General features: G+C 44.5%; 1 protein-coding gene across 8 annotated transcripts in view; it reads right to left on the bottom strand.

The window, feature by feature from the left end:
• The window catches only part of KANK1 (KN motif and ankyrin repeat domains 1), a 199323-nt gene that overhangs the window by 153845 nt on the left and 25726 nt on the right, over positions 1–19752 (bottom strand). Inside the window, exon 2 of one of the 8 annotated variants that reach the window (XM_070590466.1) lies at positions 16479–16587. The exons of 3 other annotated variants lie outside the window; for them this stretch is intronic. The gene's annotated coding sequence lies outside the window, so the exon portion shown is untranslated. Of the gene's footprint in view, positions 1–7137; positions 7428–8474; positions 8708–16478; positions 16588–19752 lie in introns of those variants that run through there. 4 more of the 8 variants (XM_070590467.1, XM_070590471.1, XM_070590470.1 and 1 more) reach the window with 4 other exon arrangements.

Genomic DNA, 19752 nt, shown 5'->3' with positions numbered 1-19752 from the left:
CTTGACCCTGGTGGACCTCAGGACGCCATCCTGCTTTGGGTTGTGGGTGTCACAGGTCTGAGACTGGGAAATGGCTTTCTCAAGGACTAGCTACTGGCCCATCCAACTTCATCAGCACTTACTACTGTCCCGTACTAGCGATTCTCGGGGTGAGGTCCCCAGGCCAGCAACAGCAGCAGCATGTGGGAACTTGTCAGAAATGTAAATTCTCAGACCAGTCCCAGACCTCTCGAATGAGGAACTCTTTTTCTAGGGGTGCAGCCCAGCAATCTGTGTCTTAAAAGAGCCCTGAGGGTATTCGGATGAGCACTAAAGTTTGAGAACCACTGCCATGAATGACATTTTTAACGTGATCATTCACTGAGACTGCCATTATATGTGGGTTTAATTTCCATTAAACCCACTAAGAGTAATTCATTGATCTTCCAGTATTCCTAGGAAAGTACATTCCAACAGACGGAAGCTTTGAAGTTACCAAAAGCTCAGCGTAAGAGAGCCAGGAAAGTGAAACTTAGTGACTAGCTTCCTTTTCCTCATAGGACGTCTGTGGAACAAAATCCTTACAACAGTTTATAAGAAAATATTTCATTACACTGCTCGAATTTACACAACCTCCTGTTATACCACTTCTCAGCATCTGAGGTGACAACTGTTAAACTTGACTCCGAAACCAGAGCTGCAAGGGGCTAAGGAGCAGGGACCCTGGGAAGGCACACGTTCCGTCTCAGCTCTGTCACTTCCCACCTGGGTGCCATGGAAACCTCATGTGGCTGCTTCAAGCCTCAGTTTCCCCAAATGTAAAATGAAAATTACAGTACAACCTTTATCATGGGGAAGTCGTGAGAATCAAAGATGTTGAAAGCAGAGCGCCTGGCACAAAGCAGCCCTCGATGCAGGAGAGTAACTGTATCAGTGTCAGTCAACACAACGGTTCAATTTTAAATACTTCTGAACGTACTTAAGTCTCTACAAAGTAGAGATTGTAAACATCTAAATCACTGTCTATCCAAAAGCACCTGATAAATGATTTTTTTAAATAAAGGTGACAAAATTACAACCACATTCATTCGTAACAAAAGATCCCAAGGCAGAAAAACAGCTCACTCTGCAACACAAGTCGTGTATACCACATCTAAACACCCTGATCAAGAGAAAACATCTCAGAATATTTTCTTTAAAGAGCCCTAAGTTGTTATGGGGGTAAAGCCAAGGCATAGTACAGACTTGCGCAGATTAGTCAAGAATGTGATTGGATGAATTAAAAAAATTACATTTTGGCAAGGCTGAAGTGGAAGGCAGGCAAAATTCCAATTTTCTGTCGGTTCATTCAAATGAGTACTCCCCTTCCTTTCCTGTCACTTAAGAATCTTTTGAATATGTTCTGAGTTGACATCAATATCAGTACCAAATACAGTTTAACAAATGCTGAGGAGATGATGCCTTTATCTTCATACAGACCTGGGTCTGAGTCCTGGCTCGGCCATTCACCAGCTAACTGACCTTGGGCAAGTCCTTGAGCTTCCTAACTGATCTTCCTGCTTCTACTTTTGTCCTCCTCCTGTCCATTCTCCTACAACAGTCACCGGATTCTAACTTGTTCCTCAAACAAGCTAAAGCCCCCTTTCTACCTCAGGGCCTTTGCACATGCTGTTCCACCACTGTTCCCCTCTGGAAGCATCCACTCCCAACTCTCACCTAGCCAATTCTATTAGTCCTTCAGGTTTCAAGTCACTTCTTGGGAAAGCCCTCCCAGCCCAGGCTAGATTAGATCCTCCTGTTACACATCTTACTTAATTTTTGTAACTCTTGTCACAATTATAATTGCATTGTTCTTTTGTAATTTTCTGTTAAATACCAGTCTACACAACTAGATTGCAAGCTCTGTGTAGGCAGGGATCATGTCTCTTCACTGCTGCATTTCTAGTACCAAGTGCCGGGTCTAGGGCACAGTTGAGAGTGATTAGTATAGACAGTTCTCCGGACACTGTTTCAGCCAATCAGAGCGACCGCCTAACTTGGTCGAGTTAAGAGGTAAAGGCACTTTTGGATCAGTTGGGTTTTCAGACATACAGTATCGTCGGGATGAGAAAGTAAATTCTTTCAGCATCTTTCTGGTTTCCAAAAGCAGAATCAGGTAAGAGCTGAAAAACAACTTTGGATCCTCCGAATTTAAACAGACGGTTGACTTCAGATTCAAAATTCTGGGAATCATGCTTATAAAACCAAGTTACCTAGTCTACTGCATCTGGTATTAAATACCACCATGGGTTAGGACTCTAGGTCCCATCTAGTCAACCTGGATAAAAGAGGGAAATAGGCACATCTGTCTCTTTTCCTCTTGCCCCCGTGGCCTGCCTTCATTCTTCTCACCTTATCTTTCTGCCTTTATTTTTCCCAGGAAAAGCCCTTGGGAATGGTCTTCTATCACCACTGGGGTTATACCAAGCCACACGTGTGGTATGAGCCATGAATTGCCATCCGCTTCCTGTCCCGTCCTTCTTCCACTTCCTTCCATTCTCCAGCCCTGCTGTCTTCCCCGGCCCCTGTCTCCTTTCCAGCTCTCCCTGCCTCTCCCTCGCCCAGCTCCTCTCCAGATGGGAGGCAGCGATGTGGCAGACAGAGGGCTGGATTTACAGACTCCTAGAGCTACATTATCCTGGAGAAACCTTTAAGCATAGGTCAGGAAATTATTCTAGAGGCTGGGAAAAGGGGCAGAAGGGTTGAATAAAGTCAAAAGATAGACAGTTCAGGCAAAGAATGGCATAAGAAATTGGATGAAATGGAATGGGTGACTGCTGTACCTTTCTATAATGAACCCCCTCTCTCCCTCAACCCCAAAGCCCTAGATTTGGGAGCTTGTATATTTGCTCAGGCTGCTAGTCACCGCCTCTCACTTCCGAGAGAATTTAATCCAATAAAGGAGTCCAGGTCACTTTCTGTTGGTGGTGTTTTGAGACGATTTATCTGTTCCTGCTGCTCAGCCCGAGGGAAGAGATTGTTAAAGATCCGCAGTCAGCCTTACCTTTGGATGGGAGGAACGGGTGAAGAGCACCATGTTATTAAATAATAAGAGTGGTTTTTTGGTAATAAATACTCTAATGGCCATCATAAAACCCAGTTAAAGATCAGAGCATCTCTTTAGAATTACCAATAGCTAAAAAGATATTAAAAATTACGACCTCAGGGGGAACCTACCACAGATTAGGTCTGCTTATTTATCCCACCTGCAATGTGTGCAGTTTTTTTTTTTTCCCAGATAGGAACTCCTTATTCTGAATACCTGCCTCCAGTGCAGAGGTATTGAGACCGCTGACATTCCAGACATGCCCCCAACAGAAGGCACCAAGGAGGTCTTCCCCAGAACCTTCTGACCCCAGGACTCCGTGTGTGCAATCCCCCAGCCCCAGTCAAGGATCATTCTGTCCTCTAGAAGCTATCCGAAGATGAAAGCAGTCCTGGGAAGAACCCTACTCGCTTCCTCCATTCAGACAATAGGCAGCCACCTGCCCGGGGATTTATTCACCAGCTTCTGAGTTCCTGTGTCATGGAGTCACTGCCGCTTGTGCCCCAGAGGACAAGGAGGAGAAAGAAACAAAGGAGCCAGGTGGCTCGAGTGGAGCGAGGAGTGGGATGGCTTCTCTCTCACACCCCCAGAAGGAGCCTGGGGCTTGTGGAAGCCAGCTTGCACCCAACGTGAAGCTGTGTGCCGAGACAGCTGCCTGGGACAGAAAAGGAAAAGGAAGCAAAAACAGTCCTTCCTAAGGACTGCCTAGCCTTTTATCCTAAAGGAATGAAAACTGCTGAACATGAGACAGAAATTGTCTTCAAACACCATGGAGGGGCTGGCCCTGTGGCATAGTGGTTACGTTCAGCACGCTCCACTTTGGCAGCCCAGGTTCGCGTGTTCAGATCCCAGGCACAGAGCTACACCACTCGTCAACCATGCTGTGCAGTGACCCACATATGAATTGGAGGAAGACTGGCACAGATGTTAGCTCAGGGCTAATCTTCCTCAGCAGCAAAAAAAAAAAAAACCCCACACACGGGGCCAGCCTGGTGGTGCAGCAGTTGGGTTTGCATGTTCCAGTTCAGTGGCCTGGGGTTTGCCAGTTCGGATCCCAGGTGCAGACCTGCACATCATTTGTCGAGCCATGCTGTGGCAGGCATCCCACATAAAGTGGAGGAGAATGGGCATGGATGTTGGCTCGTGGCCAGTCTTCCTCAGCAAAAAGAGGAGGATTGGTAGCAGATCTTAGCTCAGGGCTAATCTTCCTCAGCAAAAAAAAAAGAAAGAAAGAAAAAAGAAAAAAAGAAACCACACACCATGAAGCTTTCCTCTACCAGTTTAGTTTGATTCTGTCATATCAACTCCTTGGCAATTCTCTTCACTGATATACAGAAGAACCTTAAAATGAACTAAGTCAGGGCTGGCCCCGTGGCCGAGTGGTTAAGTTCCCGCGCTCCGCTGCAGGCGGCCCAGTGTTTCGTTGGTTCGAATCCTGGGTGCGGACACAGCACTGCTCATCAAACCACGCTGAGGCGGCGTCCCACATGCCACAACTAGAAGGACCCACAACAAAGAATATACAACTATGTACTGGGGGGCTTTGGGGAGAAAAAGGAAAAAAATAAAATCTTAAAAAAAAAAAAAAATGAACTAAGTCAGCCACAGAATGAGGCACAATCACTGTTTATTAAGTAAAACGCTGCTTTCCCACAGGGCTGAGTGGGGTGTTAGGAGGCAAGTGGCCAGCAGTCACACCCAGAGCAGGAAGTGGGGGGACAGATCCTGCAGAAGGGTTTTGATGAGGTCATCTCCACTCCCTGTAGAAGGTTTGGAGCAAGAGGCCTGGAAGAAGCACCACCAAAGCAAGAGAGAGGAAGAAGTAAAATCAAACAGAAGAAAAGTTGAAAATTCACATATGCTTCCCTCCCTGCCGTTTTCCTGTGGAATAAGTGGAAAAAGAAAAGAAACTTCCTTGGAATGACTGGTGGAATTAAAATGAAAAAAACTAATTTTACATAATCTCATCATTTCATGCAATGTACAGCTCTTTAACCAGACTATAAAATTTCTGCCAATTATATATTTATATTTACCTTCCCCCTCTATTTTTACTGCATAAATATAACATGGTCTTTATGAAATGTTTTAAAATCCTATTCAGAAAAAAATTTTTTAATTAAATTACTAAAATTCCAAAAGAAACTTTATCACTGTTAACATTTTAATATGGATATATTTATATGTATATTTTTTTCTATACCAACATAGAAATACATAGTGAGTTAGGAGGGGGAGATATTATTTTTTATTTTTTATTTTTTTAAAGATTGGCAGCTGAGATAACATCTGTTGCCAATCTGTTTTTTTTTTTTCCCCTTCTTCTTCCCAAAGCCCACCAGTGCATAGATGCATATTCTAATTGTAGGTCCTTCTGGTTGTGCTATGTGGGACACCCCCTCAGCATGGCCCTACAAGTGGTGCCACGTCCGCGCCCAGGATCCGAACTGGCAAAATCCTGGGCCGCCAAAGTGGAGCACGCGAACTTAACCACTCGGCCACAGGGCCAGCCCTGGGAGATATTTGTTTATAAAAATTTCCTCATATTATACCTATTCGATTTTTTCATCTAAATCATGAATATCTGTTTGTTCAAATAAATATAGATTTGTTTGCATTCTCTTTTTTTTGCAAACATTCTTGGCAAATACCCTTGCTATTTACTGTGAAGGGGTCCTAGAGAGCAGCCGGGGTGTCGATCCATGCTGCTGAGGGTTTAACAGCGTAGGAAGTAACCAATTCACCTGCAGCAGTCACAACATCAGGGACCCTCTGCGTACTGCCGACAAACTTTTAGAAAGCCCTCCTGGGTTAACAACTAAAATAACACTAAGAAAGGAGTGTGCATCTTTTCCTAGAAAATCTTCTGCTGTTTGCCTGAACTGAGGAAAACCTTTAATAACATAATCATTTTCACCTAGGGCTTGCAATATGGTTTAAAATGACTGGCAATACTACGAAGGTACAAGAATTATCTTACTTTCCCTTAACTACTTATCCATAAAAAATATCCTTTCCTCAAGGAATTATCAAGAATTTTTTTTTTTTTTTAAAGATTTTACTTTTTTCCTTTTTCTCCCCAAAGCCCCCCGGTACATAGTTGTATATTCTTCGTTGTGGGTCCATCTAGTTGTGGCATGTGGGACGCTGCCTCAGCGTGGTTTGATGAGCAGTGCCACGTCCGCGCCCAGGATTCGAACCAACGAAACACTGGGCCGCCTGCAGCAGAGCACGTGAACTTAACCACTCGGCCACGGGGCCAGCCCCTTTATCAAGAATTTTTAGCACACATAATAAAAGGATTTGGCCAAACTCTTAACTATACAGATAAACATATGCTATTGTAGTTACGAAGAAAGATCATGAATTTCATAGTACGAAGAACTGTAAAAACAGGATAAATGTTTACCAATATTTCCCACAGTCCTGACTGGAAAAACTAAAAAATGTGAGATGATCTCACGCTCTCTCTTAACTATATGATCAAAGACTGTGCGATACTGGAAATGAGATTTTGTATCAACATTTTTTACCCTAAAACTTTCCGTTTCCTGCCCAACACTTTCCCCTTTCACGGCATGGGGTAGCTCACTACAGAAATTTAAAAGTCACAGCGCCTTTTCTTATTTTGTGGGGTTGGGGACTGAGTTAGGCCATATGGACACAGATACAAAAAAGCACACTTACAGCACCTGTATAGTGGTACTCACCATGCAGGAAGAGAATTCTTGTCCTCAGTCCTATCTTTTTAAACTACCATATGAAAGATAATAGAAAGGGGCCTAAACTACATCTCTATCTACAGTAATCAAGTCAGAAAGAAAACACCCACAACCAAGGCATATCTCACATCGACATGGCCAGCAGCTCAGTTTATTCCATCTCTGCTACCACCATTTTAAAATTAAGATGCTTCCTGTTCTTAACTCACACATTCTCATTGTCTTGTATACTCTTGGCCAAAACTTAATATTAAGCTTGTTTTCCTTCTTTCAGGGGCTTTAGATTTACCCACTGTAGCAGGGCAAAACATTTCAGAAAACGGAAAAGGCAACTTTGCTCTTCAAACTTACCCGGGACTCTCCAAGGCTGTTCTGTGAATTCAAGCGCTTCCCCATTGATGATACGTGACAGTAAATTTTCTTGTTCATTGGACCCAGGACACTGTCACTCTCACATTAGAGGGGCTCACAAAATTTAGCAAGCAACCTTTTGTATCGTGCAAAACACCGATAATCAAACGAGCAGCCAGCGTGTCTGAGGGACTCTCACGCTGCAATTTGAGAAGGCTGAAAAAGGACAACAAGCGAGGGAGCTGCTAATTAACTCTTCTCCTCCTCATCAGCCCCAAATGTTTCAAACCACAACTGATCTGGGAACACAGTTTTGACATTGTTGAGATAATGACTTGATTTGTTCCCAAAATGCTGGGAGAGCTGCTGCAACCCTATCTGGTGAGAACCGTTTGTACTCTTTTCTTCCCAGAGCCAGAAGCAAGGCTCATTTCCAAAGACAAGAAATACTTCCTGTCGTTTCTCCAAGCCTGACAGTCAAGGGGCTGACCGACCACACATTAAAGCCTTATCAACCGGACACTGAATTATGGGCTCCTTTAGATCAGCCACAGCAACGTCTGTCCGTCTCTTGGTTGCCAAAATAGAAATTTCCCGATCAATGGTGTTAAAGCACAGATGTCTTACAATGTGCCCAGAAACAGAAATCATGATGCAAGACTACTTTGCAGTACAGTATTTATGGGGTAGTGAAAATGGCTACAGGAGAATAAAGAGTTGAAAAGCTACAACCTGAATAAGAATTACATGGCAGAGGGTGGGGAGGTAAGATGAAAACTGCCACAAATGAGACTGTGGCCAAGTCTAAGGCCACTGTTCTCAGGTCCACCCTCAGCTACCACCCTCCCATACCCTCCTCCTCACAAAGACCCTGAAAGGTGGACCTCCACCAAGGTTTCCTAGTCTTTGCACAACTGACATTTGGGGCCGGGTAATTCTTTGCTGTGAGGGCTCTCCTGGGAATTGTAGGTGTTCAGCAGCACCCCTGGCCTCTACCCACTAGAAATGGTAGCACCCACTCTCCCTGGTTCAGTGGTAACAACCACTAATGTCTTCAGACATTGCCAAATATCCCCTGGGTGGCAGAACTGTCCTGGATTGAGAACTGCTCATCTACCATAAGCCGCCATGCATGGGGAGTGCAGCTGGCACACTAAACAAGGGCACCAGCTAAGGTGGCATATGGGAACTGAATTCTCACCCACGGTCCACCCACCAATCAAACACCCAGGGACTGTGTGCACCCACAGGGGGCACACCTTCTTCTAAAGCCCTCAAAGGCTCCACACAGGCCAGCAGAAGCCCAGCATCTGCAGGTGCTGTCACTCCTTCCTCACCTGTCACTCACTCCTCCATCCTCTGCTCTGGGCCCAGCAGCCATCATGGCCCTGAAACTGCTCTTGCTGCCAAATCCCCCAGGTCCACAGGATCGGACAGCGGGAACTGTTCCCTCCTGGAAACGCATTCTTGCAGGCTCCCTCCGACCTCCCTGGCCGCTCCTCCTCAGTCTCCTTTGTAGGCTGCTCTTCAGGGTTCTGCCCTAAGCCCTCTTCTCCCACGCTACGTCCCCACCCCTAACTGGGCGGTCTTATTACCTCACAGCTGCAATGACCCTTGTATGGGGGAGACTCACCGAATCCAACTCACGGCGCTCTCTCTTTTCTGAACTTTAAATATACATTTCCAACGGACATTTTTCTTTGATGTGCTGCGGACCCTAGAACTCAATCTGTCCAAAACTGAGCTCACTGTCCTCCCCCACAGACCTCCTAGGCGTCCTCTCATTGAGTAGCAGCTGTGCCTCCCGAAACCTGGGCATGCACTTGACTCTTCCCTCTCCCCATTCCACCAGCTCTTCAACGACTAGTTACCCCAAAGAACTCAAGGGTGGGCTTGGATGTTAACTGTTTTTCCAAATTGTTCTTTTTCCTTTCATTATGTTAAGGAGATGCAATCCCCAGCCATCCTGAACCAGACCAAGCCTCACCACAAGAGCTACTCCTATGACCTGTGCCTTATTTTTAACGCTAAGATCTCTCCAGGAGGAGCTTGGGCCTTATTACCATAACCTGCAGTGTATGTGGAAGCATGTTTTCCAACTGAGCCTCTGCAAGCGAATACCCACGGCTCCCTTTTGAATATTCATTCCCCATCCGAAATAAATGTCCCTGCTTCCCTTCGTTCAGGGACGCCATGACCCTGGAAATGATTCCTCATGGTCTATTTGCTGCAAATATACCTTACTTTGTGAGAGAACTACTTCTGGTGGAGAGTCTGATTTAACTCGCCACGAGGGAACCCACTTCAGTTTCTGTAGCAAGCTCACAGAGCTCCTACTCCCAAACTCCATTCTGTCCACCCCCTTCCTCTAGCCTCAAATCCCTGTCCGAGCCAGGCTAGGATGTCTCTCACCTGGGTATCACTACAGGTGCCTCTGTTCTCAGGCCATCCTCACATCCCCAAAATGGAGGAAATTTTCCCATCTGCACTTCTAATCACATAACTCACCATCTTAAAACTCTTCAATGATTTCCCACCACCCTTGAGATAAAGTTTAAAATTTCTTAACACGGTTCGCCAGGCCCTTTATGACCTTATCCTGCCCACTCCACACACACCCCCATACCAACTCCACCTCCAGTTTTAAATCACCAACTAAACTCCCTTTGGTTCTGAACACAGGATGCTGTCCCTGCTCGTCTGGAACAGCCTCTTCCTGAAATCTACCACTTTCAGCTGGCTAACTCCACCTCACCCAACAGGTTTCAGCTTAAACTTCTCTGACCCCCACCTCCCACTAATGTTCTCAGGATTATGTGCCCATAATAGCCTGTACTTCCCCTGTAAGAGCGCTTACTCTGCTTATTTGCCTGATTCCCCAACTAAATACACTCTTTCTCTTCTTCTCACCACCCACCAGCTTCAACCTCCCTCATTCCTCCATTGTGGTGGCTGGTCCCTGTGTTAATTGCTAATCTCAAACTTATCGCTCATCATCAGTAGTGAATGTGAGTACCAAGACCATGGAACACCCCTTTCTGTACCGGATGCCATAGTGACAGCAAAATACATAACATGGAACTAGCCCTCAAGAAAAATATTGAGGGGAATAACATGAAATGCCATACTTACTAAGCAACATGTCTACAAATGCAAATCAGTAAAGGCAGCCTGAGAAATTAAATCGTTAGGAGACGTAAAGTAGAGAAATTATCAGGATGAAGGAAAGACAACGTGGAGCTGCCTCCTAGAGATTTGGACTCAGACTGTGAAGGCGGTGAGGGGCAAACCAACAGGCACAGAAATTAACTAGAGAAACGCCAAATTTTCCAATGATCAACTACTTTTTTAATCAGCTGGATTTATCATGTTTTTTTCAAGTGAAAACTTTAACTGTCCCCTGCTAGTTTTCCGGTAGCACCGACAACATGACGTGGAACAGGCAGTCTTGGGTGGCATGAGAACTACAGGTCACAGAGATCTGTTCCGACTCTCCCTCCACAAAAGGACAAGTAGCAATGAGTCTAAGGCTTGGAATTTTTCAAACATCAATTTTCTCAAAATAGATACAATTGGATAGAAATACTAATACAGTCATACGTCACTTAACGGGGCTACATTCTGAGAATGCGTCATTAGGTGATTTTGTCATTGTGCAAACATTGTAGAGTGAACTTACACAAACCTAGATGGTATAGCCTACTGCATACCTAGGCGATATGGTACTGATCTCATGGGACCACCGTCGTACTTGCGGTCTGTCGTTGACCAAAATGTCATTATGGGGCCCATGACTGTAAATAGGTTAGGTGAAAAGTTAACTTGTTACCTCTCATTGCACTTTCATACATGATACTTAAAAACTGGAAAAATTTCAACCACTAACCTTTACTGGTCTCATTAACGAAAAACGTACTGTGCCGGATGTCTTATAGACATGGCGTCATTTCACTCCGATAGTCGTCCTCTGAGGGGAGTATCATGACGTCCATTTTACAAATGTGAAAACTGAGGCTCTAATCCGAACAGAGAGAATTCTCTGTCAAATCTGACTCCTAACCTTATGTTCTAAACTGACTCTCAAACAAGCAAGTGAGCAAGAAATAACTTTTGCCAAATAATTTCCCAACTGCTGACACCCACCCACCTGCGGGAAGGAACTTTGCAGGTGTCTATAATTAAGTCAGGAATGTTTCAACTTGAACCAGTTGCTGTCAATTTAGTTTTAAAAATAGCTCTGGCCTGAGGCAAAACATGCCTCTGAAGTATTTCAGGTTGTTTTTGTCAGTCGTAGAGTAACTTTTACTGAAAAGCTCTAGATTCTTTCCTTCTCCTTCCAGGAGAGCTGAGAACAATCCCAGAATGCGCAAGATTTCTTCCTCTATGTGCAAATTTTTTTTTTTTTTTGGTGAGGAAGATTGTCCCTGAGCTAACATCTATGTTGACCCTCCTCTATTTTGTATGTGGGATGCCACCACAACACGGCTTGATGAGCAGTGTGTAGGTATGCACCTGGCATCTGAACCTGCAAACCCGGGGCCACCAAAGCAGAGTGTGCGAACTTAACTACTATGCCACTGAGCTGGCCCCAATATATGCAACATTTATTAAAAAAAAAGGGTCCTAGGCCTTTGGACTTTGCACACGGTCTCCTAATCAGTTGCCTGGGAAAAGATGACACTTACAGAGCACTTATTTACATGCTAATCATGCTGCAACACCATCTTTCTTAATCATCCCAAATTGGGTGCTATTGTCACATCCGTGTTACACATAAGAAAGTAGACGCTGAGAAGTCCAAAGCCCGTGTTCTCTCCACACCTTGCTGACTCCATCACAGTCTGCTTGTCAACCCTGCCCCCAAGAGCTCTGCTTGGAGATAAAAAAGGATGGATACCTTAACAAAGGGGGGGGGGGGAGGGCAGGGAATTCAACCCAATGGATAAATGTTTGAGCCTATGAAGGGCCAGATGCTGTGAAGGAGAAAATAAAGGAACAGACCCTCAAAGAAATCAAGTCTATGTGCAGCGTTAAAGACACTACTAAATAAGTGAAAACCAGAAAACACTCCCTTTAAAGGTTTCTCAGCCTCAGCACTATGGACATTTTGGGTGGGATAACTGTTTGTCATGGGGGCTGTCCTCTATCTACATTGTAGGGTTTCAGCAGCATCCCTGGCCTCAAACCAAGAGAGGACAGTAGCACCCCTACCCTGACTCATGACAATCAAAAATGTCTCCAGGGGCTGGCGCCATGACCAAGTTGGTTATGTTTGCATGCTTCGCTCCAGCGGCCCAGGGTTTTGCTGGTTCGGATCCTGGGCACAGACGTGGCACCGCTCATCAGGCCATGCTGAGGCGGCATCCTACATGCCACAACTAGAAGGACCTACAACTAGAAGATACGACTATGTACTGTGGGGCTTTGGGGAGAAGAAGGGGGAAAAAAGGAAGATTGGCAACAGACGTTAGCTCAAGTGCCAATCTTTACAAAAGAAAGTCTCCAGACATTGCCGAATGCCCCCTGGGGGCAAAATCACCCCCCCCAGCCCCCCTCAGCCAAGCCTCCTGAGAACCACTGCTCTAAATAAGATAGGTGCTGAAATACATAAAAATAACAGGTTATTTCAGGGTCTTATCTTAGGTGCAAGTTTTCAGAGTTCTTTTTTCAACATATTAAGACATGAATCAATTAAATACAGAATTATAATCTTAAAAGAACAAAAGAGCCCTCAAAATGACTCGTTCCTCAAGGACATTAGCAGCACTTGAGACATAATATTTACATCCTCCCAGACCTGCAGTTTGTTGAGAAATTAATTTACCCCATCCACGCTTTGATCTTCTAGCAAATTATTTCCTGAGACAAGATGTAACTTGTGAGCGCCCCACAGGCTAACCAGCTGTCAGAGCGGAACTGACATCAAATTCCAGGGGGTAAGTGGAGAGGGGGCTCCCCGTCCTCCCAAAGGGGACCCTGATCAGGAACACACCGAATGCCTCCAAGAGGTCCAATCTTCCCATGTGAAAACTGGGGTTCAAAGTACTACGCAGCTTCGCTTTGTGTTCAAAGGAGAAAGGGGCTTTTCGGAGGCGGGTCAATTCTATGTACCCCCACTGGTATTTCCATGATGAAAGGCTTTTTCTTGTTGTTTTAGTTTTATTTCTTAATTTCACAATGAGGAGAGTCACAAGCCAAGTGATCTCCTTGCTTCAATTGCTTGTTTTCACTAAAAGAGGGAAGGAGGAAGCTTGCAGTCTCCCAATAGCTCTTACTTATCTCACACCTGTCCTGCAAGGTGTATGATGCCAGCCAGATGGAAGAGATGAGCCCTGAAGGAAATGCTGCTGTACTGCAAACCACACGCTTGGCCTATAGGAATGCTGGTTGCCAGCGAAGACCAGAGAGTTCATTTCACTATGTATTTATCCTTATCTTGGGTGGTAGGCAGAAAAATGAAATACCTCCCCCACAAAGATGTCCAAGTCCGAATTCTCAAAATATGATTATGTTACATTACACGGCAAAAAAAGACTCTGAAGATATGATTCAGCTGAAGGACCTCTGGGATGAGGAGAGTCACTTGGTTTCTCCAGGTGGGTCCGATGTAATCATATGAGTCCTTGAAAGGAGAGAGCGTTTTCTGGATGTGGTCAGAGAATGACAGATGGGACGACAGAAAAAGTAGCAGGAGAAAGTTGAGGCATGAAAGTGATTCAACTCACTGCTGGTGGCTTTGAAGATGGAGAAAGAGGGTCACGAGCCAAGGAATGCAGGGGTCCTAAATGGGAACAATGAGGAAACGGATTGTCTCCTAGAATCAGCTCTGCCCCTCCCGAGTGGGTCCAGTGAGACCTGTGTTGACCTTCTGACCTACAGAGCTGTAAGATAATAACACATTTGTGTTGTAAGCGTTAAATTTCTGGGTTCTGTTACAGCAGGGATAGAAAACTAATACAGATTTTGGTACCTTAAAGTGGGGTCCTGCTGTAACAGATACCAAGAAATGTGGAAGTAGCTTTGGAATCAGGCAGTGGGTAGAGCCTGGGAGAATGTTGAGAAGCATGGTAGAAAAAGTCTAGACTGCCTTGAAGAGACCTGTTAGTAGACACATGGACACTGAGGACTGCTAGGAAGAACTCAGAAGGAAGTGCAGTGCGTGGGAGAGAAAACATAAGTTGCCTTAGAGAAGATCTACGTAGTCAAGAGCAGAGGACATCACAAACATTACCATTCTACCATTCGCTGCCTACTATGCAGTAAAACTGAAGCACCAAAGTAACGAATCAGAGGGACAGTTCGGCTGCCCACCAGCTTCACTGTACACACTATCTCACTTTACAATGATAAAGCTGTTTTCCCTGGAATGCAACTACATCCTGGCCATGTGACCTGGAGCTGACAAGCTATCTGAACCGCACTGGTAGCACCCATCTCACAGGACTGCCGTGGGGATTAAATGAGGTCACGCATAGAAAGCCCTCGTATGGTGCCTAGTACACAGTTAGGCACTAAAAATGTGAGTGATTTTTCTGACCTAGCCTAGAGGGAAAAACGACTGGAGAGGAATAGATCCCTCCTTTCTCCCACAGGAAAGCATTGGATGTGTCTTCCCTAGGGAAGACTTAGGGCCTAAGCACAAAAGAAGGAAACAGAGGCAAGCCTGGGGGATGTTCAGGAAGCCACTGCTACATAAATCAAAGGCAACGTTTGGGGATTCAATGGGGCTATTCCAAAATGCAAGAGACAGATGGGCTGAGGCCTGGGGAAGCTGCCCAAGGCAGAAGAGAAAGAAAAAAAGGAGGTTGAGTTGTTTCTCTGGGTGACTCTATTACTGGACACTTGCCAACTGCCGTTTGAGAACACTGGGCAGAGACACTGTGCCTCTCTCAGTGCCAACTTGGACAGGAAGTGATGCGGCTGGGTCCCACGGTCGAGAAGCCAGCAGGAGGGGGTGAAGGGGGCGTCCTCAAAGAAAGACATCATTTTTAATTCTCCAGCCTGGCTTGCTACCTCCAACTCCCCTCTCCCCCGCTTCCACCCATCTCCATCCATGGAATTATAATACACAAGGAAAATTAAAAGACCACAATTGTTCCTACATGGGCAAGGCAAAGCAAAATTTTACAGAAACACAGAGAATTTTCTACTTAAGAAGAATGATAGTTTTTTTTTTCCTATTGTAAAAATTTTTTAGTTTTGGTGCTTTCATAAGGTTTCTGGGAGAAGACATCACGGGGAAGGAAAAAGGCACGAAAAGCATGCATCTCCTGTCTGTCTCTTTACATCTGTACCCTTGACTATAAATTACGGTAGTTCATTTCCCAGGATTAACAGTCGAGAGCTAAATGTCAGCCAGCAGGCTACTGCATAACTAAAAGCAGGGACAATCACCTTAGGAATGATTCAGATAAAACCAAGTGGAAAGGAATTAAATCATTCTCCACTGGTATGTTTATAAGGCATATGTCTGCCAACACACTCAGCATTTTCTGCTTAAGAGCCGCATCCCCCCGCCTTCTTTCTTTCAAGAGAATCTCCTAGCGCCTTCTGAGAAGACATCACCTCTTACAGTACTGTCTGTTATTAGTGAAACCACAGCCTCCCCAGCAATGTGATTAAGGCACAAATTTTTATGAGCAAAGCACACGTACCCACTGAACACAAGAACGCTTTCAAAAGAAGAACAAGTTTCAAAAATTCTTCCAACAAGCCCATTGTTTTGGATTCGCAAGCTGGAAACACGTACATTTCTGCATTACATTTTCTGAATTTCCACAAGTTGGGCAGGCTAAATTCTTCACTCCCACTATTCGGTACTCAGTGCCCTTTCCAAGTAAAGCCCAGAGAGGCAGTTATCAAAGGAGATGCATTATTTGGATGCATAAGCCGAGAGAACTGGATCTTCTCTCTGCCCACCCCTTTTCCCTGCTCCCCACGCAGCAAACCTCTGAACACCTGTGCATAAAAAGGCAGAGTGGTAAAGGGGCTGGGTGGTTTATATTCTTCTTCTTATGTCAACCCAAATCTGCAGAGTCTGGGAGTGTCAGCTAGTGAATCTCAGATCCTCCCAAAAGGATGATGTGAGAGCCTAGTGATTTTGTTTTGCTTTTCACAAACACGAGAAAGGGGAGGCACGGCTTGGAGAGAGATAATGAACTTAGCTACTGAAAACAGATTCCAGCCTACTTTCAGAAGAGGGAAACAACATAATGGGTAGGAACTGTTCAGGGCTCACATGACCTCTGCATCTGCCTCACTCCGTCAGGAACTAGAAATGCCACCCGAGTTTTGATTGACGGGGTGGGAAGAACCAGCCTCTGTTTTCCCCGACTTCTCACCAGGCAGCGTTCACCTTCAACCAGGACGTCCAGACACCTGAAGGCGATCTGACACTATTCGGGACTCAAGTCAGTCAAACATTCAGAACGGGGAGATCTTAAGAATGTTCTGGAGGAAAAATATATATATATTATATATATTTATGTGTGTATATTATATTTATTTTATATATATTTATTATACATATATATTTATTTATATATTATTTATTTATTTATATATATATGTAAAAACTTTCCATTTTGTATGCCTCTTCCAGGGATATAAGAAGTCTCATATATTAAATACTTCGACTGTACCAGACACTTTAAATGCATTATGCATTATTCGATCTGTTCCTTACAAGAGCCCAGTAACAAACTGTTTCCGTGTTCACTTCTTAAGACGAGAAACTGAGACTTATGAAGACTAAACAACATGCCCGGAGTCATAATTCAGCAGACCTAAACTGTGAACTCAAATTCACTCTCTGAACCCAGGATTAACATTTATCATACACTGAGATTAGCAACAGATTGAGAACCAGCTATGACTCCTCCGAATTGCCCTGGGGTTTCAACAAATTTTACTGACAAAATTAATGATTATCTCCTTTTTTCCACGAACTTTGTTCCTGCATATGAAGACCTCACACACCCAGCTTAGCCTCTGACCGTCCCACTCTCCCAGGAGCGGGCTTCAAAGCAATGCAAACATCCAAAAGTGCCTTCCTCTTCCAGGAGTCACCATCCTGCAGGACAAAATCCAATTCCAAAACTGTTCTGACCAGCAATTGCATGGTGCCGCATGCCCCATTATCTTCAGCCAGTCACCCAGTCTCCAATCACAGCTACCTCCCCGCTCCTGCCTGCAGCTGTGTACACAAGGGTTATTATACTACAAGGCCAGTTCTGCTCTCTGGCCAAGAGATAAGAGGAACACAGTTGATTAAGATGCTACTGTTGGTAAGGAAATCTCTGATCTACTCCAGAAATCTGGAAGTGCATTTCTTCATCATAAAGTCAGGCAGTTTTACCCACATGTAAGACATTGGAAAACCAGTGATGAAGACAACATTTTAGTCCCAGGCTTAACCAGCAAACTGATGCGCAAACCAGTAGCTTGGTGAAGACTTTCAAATAAGGACTGTTTAGCTTCTGAGCATCAACAATGTATCTAAACAAAAAAAAATAAAACAATCAGAAAGCTGAATGGCTGTGGTCAGGGGTTGGGGGAGGGGGAAACGAGGAGCTAGTGTAGAAAGGATACAGAGCTTCTGTGCAGGAAGATGGCGAGTTCTGCAGATGGACGGTGGTGATGGTTGCATAACAATGTAAATGTACTTAATACCATTGAACTGTACACTTAAAAATGATTAAAGTGGTAAAACAGACAAACATGCTAACAGTCAAGTGAAGGCTTCCTTTTTGAAACCTCTCACTTAAAAGGGGAAACGAGGCCCCAGCACTTTTTAAAATAAATCACTGGAAGCTCTTGGGCCCATTCTAGGCATTACAGGGAAGACCTTAAACACGCGTTTTCGGCCCAGTGCTCCTAAAAGGAGAGGAATGCTCTCAAGTTACTTTGCAGTCTGTATACACTGTATGTCTAAGTGGAGCCAAAGTCCCCTTAGTGTCATCTGAGGAGAGGACTGACCACAGGCGCTCAGAGCAGGCCGCCCACTATTTTACAGTCTTGTTATGGACTGAATGTTTGTGCGCCCCCAAAATTCACACGTTCTCCAGCGTGATGGTATTTGGAGCTGGGGCCTTTGGGAGGTAACTAGGTTTAGATGACATCATGAGCGGCAGCCCCCATGATGGCATTAGCGTCCTTATAAGAAGAGGGGGAGAACCCAGAGCCCTTGCTCTCTCCACCACGGGAGGACACAGCGAGAAGCCAGCCTTCTGCAGGCAGGAAGAGGCTCTCCCCAGAACCCAACCAGGCGGCACCCTGATCTCGGACTTCCCAGCCTCCAGAACAGTGAGAAAGAAATGTCCGTTGTTTAAGCCCCCCCATACGTGGTATTTACAGAAGCCCGAGCTGCTGAAGACAAGTCCACTACATAATATATCTGTGTGCGCTCATATCCACTTAATGTTTTAAACTCATTCCTGCTGGGAGAAAAAAGTTTCCAGAATGCTTCACTCACGAGCATTTGGGCACCCCAGGTCAGGTGGGCATCTAGAGGAGTTCTCCTCTCTCTCGGTGTCATGATGTAATATGGCAACAGCATGGCTCACACAGACACACACACAGAGGTGGCAATGGTTTTCCCACTTTACGGGCCATTTCAGAGTAACACTGAGGAGCGACGCCAAAACTCTGTCATGGTTCAGAAGGAAATGGTCTCTGGTTCACTGAGTTTCTTTTTTCATCTCAGACAAATAAAGGCTTTTCCCTGGAAGAAAATCACCGATGCTGCTGCACCCCAGTTGACTACTGATGCTCTGTTTTCATCACCTGAGAATGAACTAAGTTGCAGCTCAAACGCCTGAGAGTTCCCACAATCAAGTCTCTTCATCCACCTTTCAAACTTGAGTTTGGGCGTGCAAGTGTTGACCTATGTAGTCATTTTTTTCCTCCCTCGAGGCTAAATGTTCTGTAAACCAATCTTAATCCCAAAGGTGAAGAATTAAGTACTACTTACTCTTGTTTTGGCATTTTCTTTCCCTTTCATTGGAAAACAAAAAAAAGCAAAACCTTGGTTAGAAAACTCAGACCTTTGTCTAAGTCAGTGTACTTCTTTTGGGTTACATAAAATGTAATTTCCTTTAAAATTTACATAATTCGGTTTTAAATGTCACTGCAAAGTTGATGGTTAACATCAACAAGAAAATAAAATAAAAACAAAAAACTAATCCTCCCTAATACAAAAATGTTAGAAAACCCTTAATAATTAGGATAGTTAGAATTAAAACATGAATCGCTAGGCAGATGAACAGAACAGGAAAGTCAAGAAATCGACACAAAAGCACATGGGATTTGGTATACAACAAAGGCGGCATTTCCAATCAAAGGAGAAAAACTGGATTATTAATAAATAGTTGGGAAAACCAGTAGCCATCTGAAAAAAAGTAAACTGAGATCCCTACTTACTAAAATAAATTTAATATAGATTAATAATTTAAATATAAAAACAGAAGCCACAGAAGTACTACAAGAAACACTGGACAATTAAAAAAACACGTATTTTTAGAGTGAGGAAGGTCTTTTTCACTTTATGGCATTCAATGCAAAGTCCTTAACATAAGCAGTTGGTAAATTTATCTACACGGAGAAATGTAACATAAT

Source organism: Equus przewalskii, chromosome 22 (genome assembly GCF_037783145.1).
Source record: "Equus przewalskii isolate Varuska chromosome 22, EquPr2, whole genome shotgun sequence".
Lineage (NCBI taxonomy): Eukaryota > Metazoa > Chordata > Mammalia > Perissodactyla > Equidae > Equus > Equus przewalskii.
The sequence above is the reverse complement of the archived record's forward strand: the minus strand, read 5'-3'. Positions and strand labels throughout refer to the sequence as shown.